At 39.8% G+C, this 16,341-nt stretch overlaps 1 pseudogene; it reads left to right on the forward strand.

Annotated features, from left to right (window-relative positions):
* Positions 1–733: 733 nt before the first annotated feature.
* On the forward strand, positions 734–1,716 carry LOC107129143 (heterogeneous nuclear ribonucleoprotein A1-like; annotated as a pseudogene).
* Positions 1,717–16,341: the final 14,625 nt, after the last annotated feature.

Here is a 16,341-nt window from a genome sequence, read left to right on the forward strand (position 1 = left end):
TAGCCTCTGTCTTTCCCTCTGCCTCTCAGCCTCCCTTTCTTTTCATATATTCCTCTCCCTTACTGTTGATCAGTGCATCACTTCAAAAAGAAAAAAACAAAAAGCTTGAACCAGGAGGATTTCTGTTCACTTTGGCAGTTCCAGAACTCGTTATCCCTCAGTTGACCACTGGAGACTCTGCTGCTATATATTTAAATCACCCTAGGCATTAGCTGGGGATGGATTTATCATGAAACTTTTATAATACAGAGGGCCACAGGGAATAGAGTGCTTTTAAATGTCTCCTCTTCTGCAGGCAAGTGATAACTTCACTCTTTGGTGAGTCCCTGTTGCTTTACTATTACACTCAGATGTTTTCATTCCAAGAGGAAAATATTATGACTGAACATAAAGTTTTAGTATTTGAGATGGTTGGATTGCACACCAGGTAGTTGGATCTTTTTTTCTATATTTAATGTCTTCCACAATCAGTTATATTTACTGCTTCTGATTCCAACTAGTCCCCACGCTAAATGAAAAAAGACTTGGAAACCTACATAGTTTGAGTTTTCAAAAACTATTTTGTGCAAACTTCCATCCAGGACATAAATCCCTTCTACTGCCTTCTTAACAGCACCACCCTTCTCAAATGAATGAGAATAGTATTGGGGATTTATGTGAAATGCGAAATCAGGACTTGGACAAAAGATTGAGAACCAAGGGCTCCCCTAAGTAACAGAGGAGCCGAGGAAGCATGGCTAAAGTCTCTTCCCACTGCTGTCCTAAGTCAGAGCCTTTTAAAGAGCTTGAACAGCTATGGAAGTTCTTCATGTGGGGGAAGAACTTTGGAACAACCAATGAGAGTGTGAGGAGCCATTCTGAGCAACTGGAAACACTCAGAGTCTGTGTGCTAATGAAAGAGCCAAACACCAAGCACTCCAGGGGCTGTGGGTTGTCCCATATGCCACTGCGGAGGAGGTGGATGCAGCCATGAATGCAAGATCACGCAACGTGGATGGAAGAGCTGTGGAACCAAAGACAGCTGTCTCAAGAAAAAGTTCTCAAAGACCAGGTGCCCACTTAACTGTGAAAAAGATCTTTGTTGGTGGCGTTAAAGAAGACACTGAAGAACGTCACCTAAGAGATTATGTTGAACAGTATGGGAAAATCGAAATATTGAAATCATGGCTGACCAAGGCAGTGGAAAGAAAAGAGGCTTTGCTTTTGTAACCTTTGACAACCATGACTCCACAGATAAGACTGTCGTTCAGAAATACTCTCGTGGGAGTGACCACACTGTGATGTTAGGAAAGCCCTGTCGGAGCAAGAGATGGCTGGTGCCTCATCCAGCCAAAGAGGTCGAAGTCATTCTGGAAGCTTTGGTGGTGGTCGTGGAGATGGTTTTGGTGGTCATGACAACTTTGGTCATGGAGGAAACATTAGTGGTTATGGTAGCTTTGGTAGCAGCTGTGCTGGTGGTAGATATGGTGGCAGTGGAGATGGCTATAAGGGATTTGGTAATGATAGGAGCAATTTTGGAGGTGGTGGAAGCTACAATGATTTTGGCAATTACAATAATCAATCTCCAGATTTGGACCCATGAAGGGAAGAAACTTTGGAGGCAGAAGCTTTGGCCCCTATGGTGGTGGAGGCCAATACTTTGCCAAATCATGAAACCAAGGTGGGTGTGGTGCTTCTAGTAGCAGCAGTCACTATGTCAATGGCAGAAGATTTTAATTACTGACACCAACAAAGCTTGGCAGGAGAGGAGAGCCAAAGAGGTGACAGGGAAGCTACCAGTAACAGATTTGTGGACTCAACCAAGCACCGTGGTGGCAGTGCCCAGCTGCTACAAAGAAGATATGTTTTAGACAATGCTCACGTGTACGCACAAAAAGCTCAAGGACTGTATTTGTGGCAGGTTATTTTAGTTTCTGTTCTGTTCTGTTCTGTGGAAAGTATAAAGCATTCTAACAAAAGTTTTTAATGCACCCATGCTATGGATTGCTAAATCTAACAGTCTGATCATAACACTGAATACATGTCTTTTTTAAAATTAATAAAATAAAACTCTAGCTAGACATACAGTCTTCTTTCCTAAGAAGACTTGAAAGATATACACCAAAATATTGGCAATACTTCTTTCTGAGTGGTGGAATTAATTTTAATAATATTTATATTAATTAATTTATATTAATAATTAATACTAATATTTATTCTGAAATTATTTTTCTCAATTATAAAAGTAATATAGTTATCATTATACAAAATTAAGGGGAAAAAAGCTAAAAAGACTATAAACATTTTGAAGTATATCTTTCTGAAATTTTTTAAAATTAAATATAACTTTTTCTTATTATAAATATATCTATTCAATGTTGAAAATTTTTAAATATAGATAAGCAAGTAGAAAAACATTTATTGAATGATTTTTATTTTCTTTCTTTTGCTTATTTTACAAGTTTTCAACAATGAGTATACATTGCTTTGGAGTACAAAAGAAAAAATGTATTGATCAGCCGGGCACAGTGGCTCATGCCTGTAATCCCAGCACTTTGGGAGACCGACATAGGCGGATCACTTGAGGTTGGGAATTCAAGACCAGCCTGGCCAACATGGTGAAACCCTGTCTTTACTAAAAATACAAAAATTAGCTGGATGTGGTGGCATACATCTGTAATCCCAGCTACTCAGGAGGCTGAGGCAGGAGAATTGCTTGAACCCGGGAGGCAGAGGTTGCAGTGAGCCGAGATCGTGCCACTGCACTCCAATCTGGGCAAGAGAGTGAGACTCCATCTCAAAACAAAATAAAACAAAACCAGTGTCTTTGTGAGAGCTGAGGTACAGACAGTTGGAAGCCAGCTGTGTGGGCTAGATCTGCAGATATTGGCCAGGGTAGAAATGAGTTTGGGTCTCCTGAAATCTTTAGAGGCTTTCAGTGGTTGTGGGTAAAAATGAATTCTGAAATTATCTGAGTAAATTTCATGAAGTATACCTGGTAAATTACCAATAAAACTTAACAGAGTTCATCTCATATCTGGAGACCTTTAAAGCTGCTATTATAAACTCTACTGATGAAGGACTTTCTTATTGATTCCAATCATTATTGGCTCAGCCCACCCAACAAAAAAATAAATATGCATTTCAACCCTTGAGAAAACATATTTCAGAACCCCACCAATTTTATGAGACAGGCCTAAGAGATGGAAGTATTTATTCAAAGTCCCATTGTGATTTTTCAGGAGACCTGCTTCAATCAGGAAGAGCTCTGCAATCCAGAAAACTCCAGAGCAGCAGTGATTCACGCAACCTAGCCATAGTCATGTGGTCTGATTAAAAAGATGCTCCCAGGCCAGGTGTGGTGGCTCATGCCTGTAATCCCAGCGCTGTGGGAGGCCGAGGTGGGTGGATCACCTGAGGTCAGGAGTTTGAGACCAGCCTGGCCAAAATGGCAAAACCCTGTCTCTACTAAAAATGCAAAATTAGCCCGATGTGGTGGCACACATCTGTAGGAGGCTAAGGCAGGAAAATCAATTAAACCTGGGAGGCAGAGGTTGCAGTGAGCTGAAATCATGCCATTGCACTCCAGCCTGGGCGACAGAGTGAGACTCCGTCTCAGAAAGAAAAAAAAAAAATGCTCTCAAACCCAAGCAGCCTAATTTGCTATTTTATACTATATTAACATCGCACGTCTATTAACTCGGCATTCCAACTATTGATCTGAAAATAAAATTAGTTCTTGCTCTCACATAACAAAGAAGAATTACAGTTTATAATGAAAGAAATGCTCATACTTAATTGCATAATAGAAATCATTATGTTTCCTTACTACAAAGGCACCTAATTAGCAAAGATTTTCATTTTCCACTGATGTCATGGGGGGCCAGTCACTATTCTAAGCACATAGCTATCCCTTAGGTACATGAAAGTTTGCATCATGCAAATTCCTTTTGAGACAATACCTCAGGATGAAGTAGAATGCAGATTTGGCATGAGATTTTGATGGAGACAGGATAGAGAGGTCTTTTAAGGAGTGATGGCTTTCTTTAGGAACCAACCAGGGAATTTTTCAGTCTCCCTAGATCTACTCCACAATTTTTCACTCTGCCTAGATAAAAACCTTCTTAGAATTCTCAGCATAATAAATAGGATATTTTATATTTTTTTCCTACTGCTCTGGAGGTTCTCGTAGCACATAAAAATTTTAAGATATACTAAATATAATCCCAGAAATTATTGTATAATTAAATTTATAAATACAATAAATTTTAATGAATTGGGAACATTCAATACTGGTAAAGATGTGGCAAAATATGTACTGTCATACATTGCTGGTTGCATGGTAAATTGGTACCACCCATTTGGAAAACAATACAGTAACTTTATAAATGTTCAATATTTTTGACCCAATGATCCTCCTTCTGGAAGTCTAGCCTATTACATCAGACCAAAACAGGAGGAAAAGGCTATGTGTGAAGATGATCTTTAAGACACCATTTCTGGAAATAAAAACTGAAAATGACCTAAATGTTAAATAATTAGGGCATTCCTTTACTTATAAGCAAAAAGTTCAAATGCTTACTTGGCAACATGTAGCAGATGTCAGAAGGACCCTTTCACTTCATCTGTTATGATTGTCTAAAATATTACCAAACAGGGTTAGATGCATGGTATCCAGGCGTTTCCTATTCAAATGCAATTCTCTAAAAAGAAAAGAAAAGAAAAGAAAACCCAAAACCCTAAAAGAGCAAGATGGGAAACATAAATCCAGCTTTATCAATAATTACATTAAATGTTAATGAATGGATATATATACCAAAACATCATGTTGTATACCTTAAATTTTATACAATATAAAAGGCTAATGAACTAAACACTCCATTTAAAAGATATTATCAGAATTGATTTTTTTTTTTTTTTTGAGATGGAGTTTCACTCTTATTGCCCAGGCTGGAGTGCAATGGCGCAATCTCCGCTCACTGCAAACTCCACCTCCCCATTCAAGCAATTCTCCTGCCTCAGCCTTCCCAGTAGCTGGAATCACAGGTGTGCACCACCACACTCAGCTAATTTTTGTATTTTCAGTAGAGACGGGGTTTCACCATGTTGGCCAGGCTAGTCTCCAACTCCTGATCTCAGGTGATCTACCGGCCTTGGCCTCCCAAAGTACTGGGATTATAGGCCTGAGCCACCATGCCCAGCCTAGATTTGATTTTTAAACAAAAACAACTCAATGTCAACTGTATGCTGTTTTCAGAAAACACATTTTAAATATAAGGACTTAGAGATACTGAAAGTAAAAGGATGGAAAAAGATTGTTATGCAAATTCTAATAATAAGAAAGTTGATGTGGCTTTATTATTAGACAAAATAGACTTCAAGACAAGAAATATTATCAGAGATGAAGAAAAACATTTTATGATGATAACATAGTTCATCAGAAAAACCTTAAAATCCTAAATTTGTATATGCCTACTCACATAAATTTCAAAATATATAAAGCATAATGAATAGAACTAAAGGAGAAATGAATAAAGCCACAATCATGGGTGGATAATAGTCTTTGGGTCATAACAGATCACTGATAGTTTAGCTCTTAATCATCTCTGGGTTGGCTAACAATGTAGCCCTGAAAGAATGGGACACACACACACACACAAAAATCTCCTTTGATTCTGGGAGAAGGTGAAGGACAGGCCTCAGATTGATACGGCAGTGAGAAATTGGTGGAAGTTGGGCCAACAGGTTAGTTCTAGGGCCATATGGGAGAGAAAGTCCAAAAGGAGAACTGATGACAAGAAAGGGGTGGTGGGAAGATTTGAATGGAATGAGAAAGAGTATGACCTCAGTTTGAATACCCATTTCAACACTTACTAAGTAATCCTGAACCAGTCACTAAACTTCTAACATTTTGACATTTAAAAAATTGGAGGAAATGTTTTCTGCCTTATGTGTTAATATGGAAGTTAAACACATAACACATGTGAAGAGTGCTGGCAATCCAATATCTCTCCTCTTTCACACTGTTTCCTGATAGGGACCCACATACTCAAGGTTTCTGCAAAGAACCAGGAAATGAGTTGGACAGGGATCCCAAGATCTAAATCGCTGTAGAAGAAGGAAAAATAATTTACCTAGTCCCAATAAGGTATGGAGAACCTCAAAACAGCCCAGTCTCTAGGAGGCCTGGCTACTCTTTCCTTTGGCAAAGTGAAAACAGCTCCATGATAGTTCTTAGTCTTCTTCAGTAGAACCTGTTCTAGTGTTCTTCCTACGCATCTACGTGCATGTGCTGTCTCAAGGAATTAAAACTGTCTCAAGAAATTTACTAGAATTTTAATTATCCAGACCCTTTGGCGGCCATCAGTTCATTGACTGACCTCCAGACAAGACCTCATATAAAATTTCCTCAAAGATGGATCTCTTTCTTCAAAACTTGCAGAGAAAGCTAAATTCTCCCCTCCTTCCTTGGAAGTACATTTCAGTGTCTCCTTTTTACAGGCAGAAAGTTCTTCCTGTCTTACCTAAATATCTATGGAACAAGGTAGAGTCCTATAAAACTGAAACAGAGTTACAATGCGCTGTAGGGGCTGAGGGGAGGAAGAGCCTTTACAGGCTTTGGGAAACCAGGACAAATTATAAAGTGGCATTTATTCCTGGCCTTAAAGAATGGGCAGGGCTTTGGCCCATGTGAGGAGGGGATGCAAATGGATCAAAAGCTGGATAGGGAATGCAGAGCCTGCTGGAGAAGGACAGATGATGGTCAGGGCCATGGGGAACAGGAGGAAGGAGAGAAGGAAAGGTGACGCCATATTGGGGAGGACCCCACACACCAGAAAGAAAACTGTTGGCTTTATTTGGTAGGTAATGTGGCACGATGTGGCGAGAGGGGGTTTACAGAAATATGTGGTGAGAGCTGAATTTCAGGGAGATTCATGTAGCAGAGAGATTCAAAAGGTGGAAGAAAGAAGTGGAGAGAGAGGTGAAAGGTCAGTTAGGAAGTCCTTTCAACCATTCAGAAAAGAGTTCCTGAGACTCAGGCTGAATGTCGGTGAAAACACTGGAAATGAAGGTGAGAACCAGCCTGAGGCCTTGAGCACAGAAAGCCTCCTAATTCATCTGTATGGACATGACCTAACTCTCAGTAACTACTTCTTGAATCAGAGTTGTTGTTCAGCTAAGAGATGTGACTACAAAGAGGTGAGGAAGAAAGAGGTACGAAAGGGGATAATGTAAAAAAGAAAGAGCAGACCGGGCACGGTGGCTCACGCCTGTAATCCTAGCACTTTGGGAGGCCAAGGCGGGCAGATCACGAGGTCAGGAGATCGAGACCATCCTGGTGAACACAGTGAAACCCCGTCTCTACTAAAAAATACAAAAAATCAGCCGGGCATGGTGGTGGGTGCCTGTAGTCCCAGCTGCTCGGGAGGCTGAGGCAGGAGAATGGCGTGAGCTCGGGAGGCGGAGGTTGCAGTGAGCCGAGATCTCGCCACTGCACTCCAGCCTGGGCGACAGAACGAGACTCCGTCTCAAAAAAAAAAACAACACACACACAAAAAAAAGAAAGAGCGAATGTACAGTTGTCCCTGTGTATCCTGGGTATCCACATGGTATTAGTTCCAAGACCCAACTCCCCCACATACCAAAATCCATGAATGCTCAAGTCCCTGATCTAAAATGGCATAGTATTTGCCCTTAACCTATGCACATCCTCTCTTATACTTTAAATCATCTCTAATTACTTATAATACCTAATACAATGCAAATGCTGTGTAGTTATTATACTGTACTGGTTTTTTATTTGTATTATTTTTTATTGTTGTATTGCTATTTTTTATTGGTTTTTTTTTTTCAAAATTTTTTTCTCTGTGGTTGGTTTAATCTTTGGCTGCAGAACCCATGGATAGGGAGGACTACTGTAATAGATAGTAATTAAATAGAGAGAGCTCTATCTCAAGACTAATTTCAACAGTTTCTGACTCAAGGCTCTTACAATCACTACTCGTTAAATAATTCTAAGTGTGTGTCCAATTGATAGCGGGTCACATTTTATCTTTGCGCCTGAGGGACATCACATTTACTTGATCCTATTATCCCAAAGAGCTGCCATACAGACCAAATTAAAGGAAACCTAGAGAAGTGTATTTTAAGCATATTGTCACAATGAACTCATGTTGTTGAGGATCTGTATGCACCAAGCATTGTGTTAAACTCTTTATGTGAATTATCTTATTTCATTTTTAACTACCCTAACAGTAGATGCAACTATTCTCTTTTAACAGATAAAGAAACGGAGGTTTAGTTGAGTCACAAAGCCAGGATTTGAGCACAGGCAGTTTGATTCCAGAGCATGGACGATCTTCCCTAGCACTCCTTCTAAGCAAGAAAATGCAGCACAACTGGAGCACTCCTCTGCCATTTATTTACAAACAAATGTCATGTCTTCAGTGAAGTCTTTTCTATGACTGGTTGTTCCAGGTGAGAGCTTCCCCTCCAGACATTCTGTTCTAAGAAGGTGTAAAAGCAACTTTTCCTTCTGAAGGAGGGTTTGGTGGGAGAGCGCCAGCCTGCCATACCAGGAAGTATGTATCGGTGTGTCAATTTGCGTTTTTGTTGCAAGCAACAGAAGTGAATTAACAAAGTTAAAGAGGATAAAATAATTTAATGGGGCGAAACTTAGAAAAGCTGAAGGATTAGGACTGGAGTAGCTCCAGGCTCTAAGGGCAGTCTCTTCAGGGAGCCTCTGTCTGGGAGAATCAATAACCACCATCTTGGTTTTACAGACTCCACTAGAGAGAATGCCTGATTGGCCAGGCTTGGGTCATGTGGCCATCACTTAACTAGAGGATGGCAGGGCAGTCTCACCGAAAGGGCCCACCCATGCGGAAGACAGAATTCCCCCAAAAAGAAGCTGGCTCTGTTACCAGAACCGAGGGGAATGAATGCTGGACAGACTAAAACAGCAGGTGCCCATGACATTGTGGGAAATTTCACACATTTGAGCTGCAGCTGTGCCCAGGTGTATGCAAAAGCGTCATCCTGATCCTTGTGGTACTACATGAAGAGTTGAAAAAGTGACTCTCCCTGCTGCACCAGCAGCTCTAGATTTAAAATCATCTGTTACAGTGTCATTAGGCCAGTAGCACGTGAAATCAACTAGGAACATTTCATTTTAAACTTTGCTGATTTTTTAAATTTGCTTTGCATTCTTGGTAATGATTTCTTGCTCCACTTTTATGCCTTCTCAGATAAAGTGCCATCATACATGATGTTGGCCCCATTAGACATGAAGTAAGCATTATTTATGATATAATCAGAGTTACAAAGCATTAAAAATAGGAAAGAAAATTATTTCCATAGACCTTTTCTAAAACTTAGAAGCTGAGGCTTAATTTATCAGACTTTTGCTTTTCTCATGCCAGGAGGTAGTCAGGGCTGTTGGGGCAAAGCTGGTCAATAGCTGAGGAGTCTCTTGCTTGCATTATCACTTGGAAGTGCTTGGATATTTCCCAGATTCCACCTTAGAAGGATAGGGTCCTGGTCAAACTCAACCTTCTGTGACAAGTTGAATAGCAGTAAGGCCTCTTATATCTGGGTTTTAACCTTATGGGGAGGTTAAATGGGTCAGCCATTATAAACTGGAATTCAAGGATAACTCAGGATACAGACCAGGTGGCAGACAACTAAGAAAGACTCAACTAGATTAGTGCAGTACTGTACTTTATCAGCACGTGAAACAGGTGTTAATGCTTATGTAAAACCAGTGTGTTTTCCTTCCTTCCTTTTTTCTTTCTTTCTTTTTGTCTAACCCTCCTTTATACTGACAAACATGGTACAAAGATGCTTAGGGAAAACTTGCATTGAAACAGAGGTGGGAACACAAGAAAAAAGTAAAATAGAAAGAAAATAATAAAGCTAATTTTAGATTTCCAAACAATGAAGTCACTTTAAGAATCACAACAACAAGGAGATAAAACTTAAGTAAATAAAAAAATTTTAAGGTTCAAATAATAAAAGTAATTTACTTTGTTTTTATCTCAAATTTTTCAACTCAATAATAGTTATCCTGAAATGATTATAGCATTCATTTAGCACTTTTCAAAAGTCTTCTGCCCTTAGGCAGATTGCACTGGTCATGATGAAGATTGATACCTTAGATGCTGCTACCATTGACCAACATGGTTCCTGCTGACTGAGAGGCCAGGGGAAGACAGTAAGGAATAATGACCACACAGCTGGAGAGACAGCCATGCCTTAAGTGTTCCTACCTTTCACCCTTCACATTTCCTGATGCTGACAACTGCAGGGCATTTCTCCAACTTTTACAGATATTTCCCTTGCCTGCTCCTTCAATAGGTCTTCCTGCTTGGGCTAGGGTACTTGGTACAAAGAAATTTTCCTTTGTCCTTGATCTGCAGCTAGAAATCATAACTAACAGTGATTAATATCCATGAGCTAAGAAGTGAATATATTCCACTTTACAATGAGGAAATGTACACTCAGAAAAATTAGATAACTTTAATGAAGTCACATAGCTACTAACTGATAAAGCCGGAACTTGAATTTAAGTCAATCTAACTCAAGAATCCATTATTAAATGTCATACTTTACTTTTCAAGCTAAATTCTTCTATTTCCTCTAGCAAAATTCTCTCTAATTAGAAAGAATAGATAAGTCATTCTCAAGAAACCAGACCTCCAAGACTTTCTGAGCATGGGCTCCAAATTGTATTACTATCTTTGCCATTAAGAAACCCCAAACCAAAAAGTAAGACAAAAGTTGCACAAGCCAGGCATGGTGGCACATGCCTATAGTTCTAGCTACTCAGGAGGCTGAGGCAGGGGGATTACTTGAGCCCAGGAATTCAAAGTCCAGCCTGGGCAACATTAAAAAATAGAACTGGTGAATACAGGGCCTGAGCAGAGAAAGCTATGAAACAACTCTAACGCACACATGTGACTCTCATGGAGAAAGAGATTCAAGGAACCTAGCCTACAATCCTAAGAAACAGGATAATTCACACCCAACAAACTACAGATCGTAGAGTAATTTTAATTTGAAAATTAATCTGAGGGGCCTTCAAAATAAATGTGTAAAATATTCAGAGAGATGAAGAAATATAATTCACAAAGTAAAAACAAAAGAACAGGATAAGTTGGGGAAAAAAACCAAGTATGTGTATGTCCCAGACAATAACAAATATTCTCACTAAAATAAAAAAAACCTCAACAAGTTAAACAATAGATTAAACATAGAAAATGTGAACAAGAAGTTAAGAGACATGGAAAATAGATCTAAAAGCTCCTGAAGGAAAAAACAGAATGGCAGAAAATCAATATTCAAAGATATCCTGACTCGGAATTTCCCAGATTGTTTTAAAAGTTTTCTCATCAGGATAAATAAAAACAAACCTACAAAGAGACCCATGAAAGCAAAATAGCAGACTATCAAGGACGAATGGAAGAATCTTAAATGATACCAGAGAGAAAAGACAGATTATCAACAGAAAAACAACAATCAGACTGACCATGAATTTCTCATGAACAATAGATGCCAAAAGAAAATGAAATAAAATCTTAAAAGTGCTGAGAAAAAATAACTGCCAACCAAGAATTCTATGTCATAATGTGGCAGAGGTAATGCTGTGAGTTCATTAAACATTCCTCCTGGGCAAACAGGATAACTACATTTCTCAACTTCCTTTGGGGCTATGCAGTTGCATTTCGGGCCAACATGATGTAGTAGAAGTAATGTGCACCACCTCTAGGTTTCTCTGAAAAAAACACACACACATACACATATACACAAACATGCTAAATAGCCAATAGACTCCCTGGAAAGAACTCAGTGTGGCAGAATCATAAAATGAAAAGAGCGAGGATCTCTGAGGCACTGGTTGGAGGGAAGCTACTCAAGAGAGCCACCCGATACATTAGACTAAGACATGAATGAGAATTTCATTTTAATTGTGTTAAGCCACAGAGATTTAACAATGAAGGTGATAGAGAAGAAAAGGCAGGAACTGAGCACAGTTGAACATTGTGAAGACTGATCTGAACATTAAGACAGCAGCCAGACAGTGCTATTGATCTTTTTATTTATTTATTTTTGAGACTGGGTCTCACTCTATTGATCAGCATTGAGCACAGTCATTGCTCACTGTAATCTCAAGCTCCTAGATTCAAGTCATCCTCCCACCTCAGCCTCCTGAGTAGCTGGGATTGCAGGTGCACACCAACTTGCCTGGCTAATTTTTTAAATTTTTTGTAGATATAGGGTCTTGCTATGTTGCCAAGTCTGGTCTCAAATTAATGGCTTCAAGCAATTTTTCTGCCTGGGCATCCCAAATTGCTGGGATTACAGGTGTGAGCCATCATGCCTGGTCTATTGATCTTAATATACTAGACAATTATTCAAGAATGAAAGTAATAGCCAGGTGTGGTAGCATGCACCTGTAATCCCAGCTACTTGGGAGGCTGAGGCACGAGAATTATTTGAACTGGGACGTAGAAGTTGCGGTGAACCAAGATCGTGCCACTGCACTCAGTCTGGATGACAGAATGAGACAGTCTCAAAAAATATAAATAAATAAAGTAAAAAAAAATGACCAGATTCGTTCTGAAAAAATTACTAATAAATATATCTCAGAAAATAGGAAATGAATCCAGAAGAAATGTAAGGGAAGCCAGTTGCAATTGTGAGCAAAGGTATCAGTTGTTAAGTGTTACTAATGCTAAATAAATATTGACTTACAAAACAAGGTAGAAATAAAACACTTGATTAAAATGTAGAAAATTGAAGAAGAGGATGCAGAAGGAAATTTAAGCATGCCTGGTTTCTGGTATTATTTAGGAGATGAGTAAAAATATTGATTGTCCTTAGACTTTGTTAGAGTGATGTTTGAAATTTAAGTTTACCACCAAGAGAATACAGGGTAAGGCATAGGTCAACATGGCCCAGTGTGAGTTTCTATGTCCCAGGGAGCCCTCATAACTGTTTATCTTGTTTTCTTCTTATTGTAATCCTCCAATACTGGCAACCGGCTCAGTAAACATTGAACAAATGAAACAATTGGGAATGGAGATGGGAAGGATAAAATACAACTGTGAACCAGCTGAATCAAATATGTGCTCGATACTCAAATCCTGACAAACCCCTGGCTAAAATGCCATAGTTATCACTCTTAAAGAGCAGAGAACAGGCCAGGTGCAGGGGCTCACACCTGGAATCCCAACACTTTAGGAGGCCGAGGCAGGAGGATAACTTGAGCCCACGAGTTCAAGACCAACCTGGGTAACATAAAGAGATCCTGTCTCTACAAAAATAATAAAAAATATTAGCCAGGCATGGTGGTACATGCCTGTGGTCCCAGCTACTTGGGAGGCTGAGGCAGGAGGACCGCTTGAGCCTGGGAGGTTGAGGCTGCAATGAGCCATGATCACACCATTGCACTCCAGCCTGGGTGACAGAGCAAGACCCCATCTCCAAAAAAATAAAAAAATTTTAAAAAGCAGAGAATGATTTGGCAGCTTCTCAAAATGCTAAACCTACAGTTACCATATGAGACAGCGTTTCCACTCTTAGGTATATACCCAAATACATGAAAACAAATATCCACACTAAAACTTTGTACATAAATATTCCTCGCAGCATTTTTCCCAATAGGCAAAAAGTATAAACGACCCAAATGTTCTTCATAGGATGAATGGATAAACAAAGTGCAGTTATTCACACAGTGGAACATTAGACAACCATCAAATGGCATGAAGTACTGACATATACTACAACATAATGAACCTTGAGAACATGCTAAGTGGAAGAAGCCAGACACAAAATACCACATATTGCATGACTCCATTTATCTGAAATATCTAGAATAGGCAAATCACAGAGTTAGAAACTACATTCGTGGTTGCCAAGGATTGGGGGAGTAGGTGAAATGGGGAGTAATTGCTAAACAGGAATGAAATTTCCTTTTGGGATGATGAACATGATCTGAAATTAGATTTTGATGATGATTGCACAACTCTGACAAATACTAAAAACCATTGAACTGTGCACTTTCAATGGGTGATCTATATAAGAATCATATCTCAAAAAGTTGTTTTTAAAAAGTACCTAGCCTGGCATGGTGGCTCAAGCCTGTAATCTCAGCCACTGGGGAGGCTGAGGTGAGAGGATTGCTTGAGGCAGGAGTTTGAGACCAGCCTGGGCAACCCTGTCTCTACAGACAATTTTTTTTTAATTAGCTGGACGTGGTGGTGTGCACCTGTATTCCCAACTACTTGGGAGTCTGAGGCAGGAAGGATTCCTTGAACCCTGGAGTTCAAGTCTGCAGTGAGCTATGATTGCACCACTGTACCCCAGCCTGGGCGATAGAGTGAGACCCTGAGACCCTGTCTAAAAAAGGAAGAAGAAAACAACCTAGATTTCCCCCCACCCAAAACACACTACAGAATATCTGAGATCAAATTGCAAAAAAGAAATGGAGGCCAGGCACAGTGGCTCACACCTGTAATCCCAGCACTTTGGGAGGCCAAGGCAGGCGAATCATGAGGTCAGGAGTTTAAGACCAGCCTGGCCAACATGGTGAAACCCCATCTCTACTAAAAATACAAAACATTAGCAGGGCATAGTGGCACGTGCCTGTAGTCCCAGCTACTTGGGAGGCTGAGGCAAGAGAATTCCTTGAACCTGGGAGGCAGAGGTTGCAGTGAGCTGAGATCAAGTCACTACACTCCAGCCTGGGTGACAGAGAGAGACTCTGTCTCAAAAAAAAAAAAAAAGAAAAAAGAAATAGAATATTGTTTTTGACTTTGAAATAAACATTAGTAGTTTACTTCATGTATATGTTTTAATGTATCCTGAAATGTATTTAATGTATATTTTAAAATAAAAAAGCAAAGAAGACCTAAACTAATAGATATTTCTTTTCCCAGCAAACCACAGCTAACTCCAGTGGATACACAGTCTGCCACTTACCTTGTGAAATTGAATGAGGCCAGGCCAGACCTGGCAGCAAGTACTATTCTATATGCCATATATTTTAACTGTGAGAGCTCAAGTCAAGTCAAGTCATAAACCTACATTTCCATAGATCCCAGACAAAAATAAACACAGACTATTATTTCTAATCCTTCCTCTCTGCTTTTCTCAGAGTGCTGATTAGATTGCATATTCTATGAAAAGATGAGTTCAATCTTTTCTAAAGTATTTCCTCACGGGTTCATCTGTGATTAAGGGTACAAGTTTTTCCCATTTGAAAGATGCATGATCCAGCTGTTCTTTTTGTCTGCCGCAACTTCTTATTAGTCTTTCTGGAACTAAAGAGAGAAAAATAATGTTTGACTATAGTGACCTGAACATGTCCCTCCCAAACGAGAAGAGGGTCTTTTGTATGTACACCCAAGATAATAGCTTTTTTAAACCAGTAGTGATCTGTCATTCTAATTCTCTGTTTACAATTTCGAAGGTTGTTGCATATTTTATCTTTTAGGTCTTTAAAAATTCCATCCGTTTTGGCTAATGTGAAATGTCAAACATGGAGGCCTGATAAGTTGAGAGCTAAATGTTTTAAGACCTCTCAAGTAATAATCACTAAGTACTTCATTTTCAAACATACACCATTCATTTGCGTCTACAGGATAAAATGCTCATCACAGAGTCACACCACTGGCCCCAGACCAGATTTTTCATCTTGGACCTTTTGTACATTTGGACTTCTCAAGCAACTAGCTATCTCCCTGGGCCTCCCAATTTTTGCCTTTCAAGGTAGGTGGACAACCACCGTATGTAAAAACGAGGTGGAAAAAGCCTTTCTCCCTCTGCACAGAAATCCAGAGGAACCATTTCTCAATGAACGTCTAAGTCACCTCCAGGGCAGTGGAGGCTGTGTAAGGAGCTGCTCCCGCCTGGGTCCACTCCTGCAGCTCCTGCTGGAAAGGCTGTCCAGAACACCCTGGGGAATTCTTATTCAAAGGATCCAGGTCAACACTGTCTGCATCCCCAGGGACCCTCCTACACTCACAGTCTGGCCGATTTCCAAGAACTACCAATCCTCCGCCCTGTCCTAGAGGCAACCAATTAAATTCATATCAAAAGGAAAATTTAAAAAGCTTGTCACATAATCCAAAATAATCAAATGACATATGGACTTGAGTCAATGAATAGCTCTCAGAGAGGAAACATGGCAGGCAGACCTGCCGACTGGCTGGGGTCTGGCTGAAATCTGAATTCAAGTTTAACGGGAAAATCAATTTTTCTCTTGGTGAAAAGACAGGAAAGTCAGGCTACTATTTACAAGACTGTGCATCTCCAAGTTTCAGCCACAGGAAAAGTTCAAACAGGAAAGCAAAAATCTTT

Source organism: Macaca fascicularis, chromosome 3, assembly GCF_037993035.2.
Source record: "Macaca fascicularis isolate 582-1 chromosome 3, T2T-MFA8v1.1".
In the NCBI taxonomy this organism is placed as follows: Eukaryota; Metazoa; Chordata; class Mammalia; order Primates; family Cercopithecidae; genus Macaca; species Macaca fascicularis.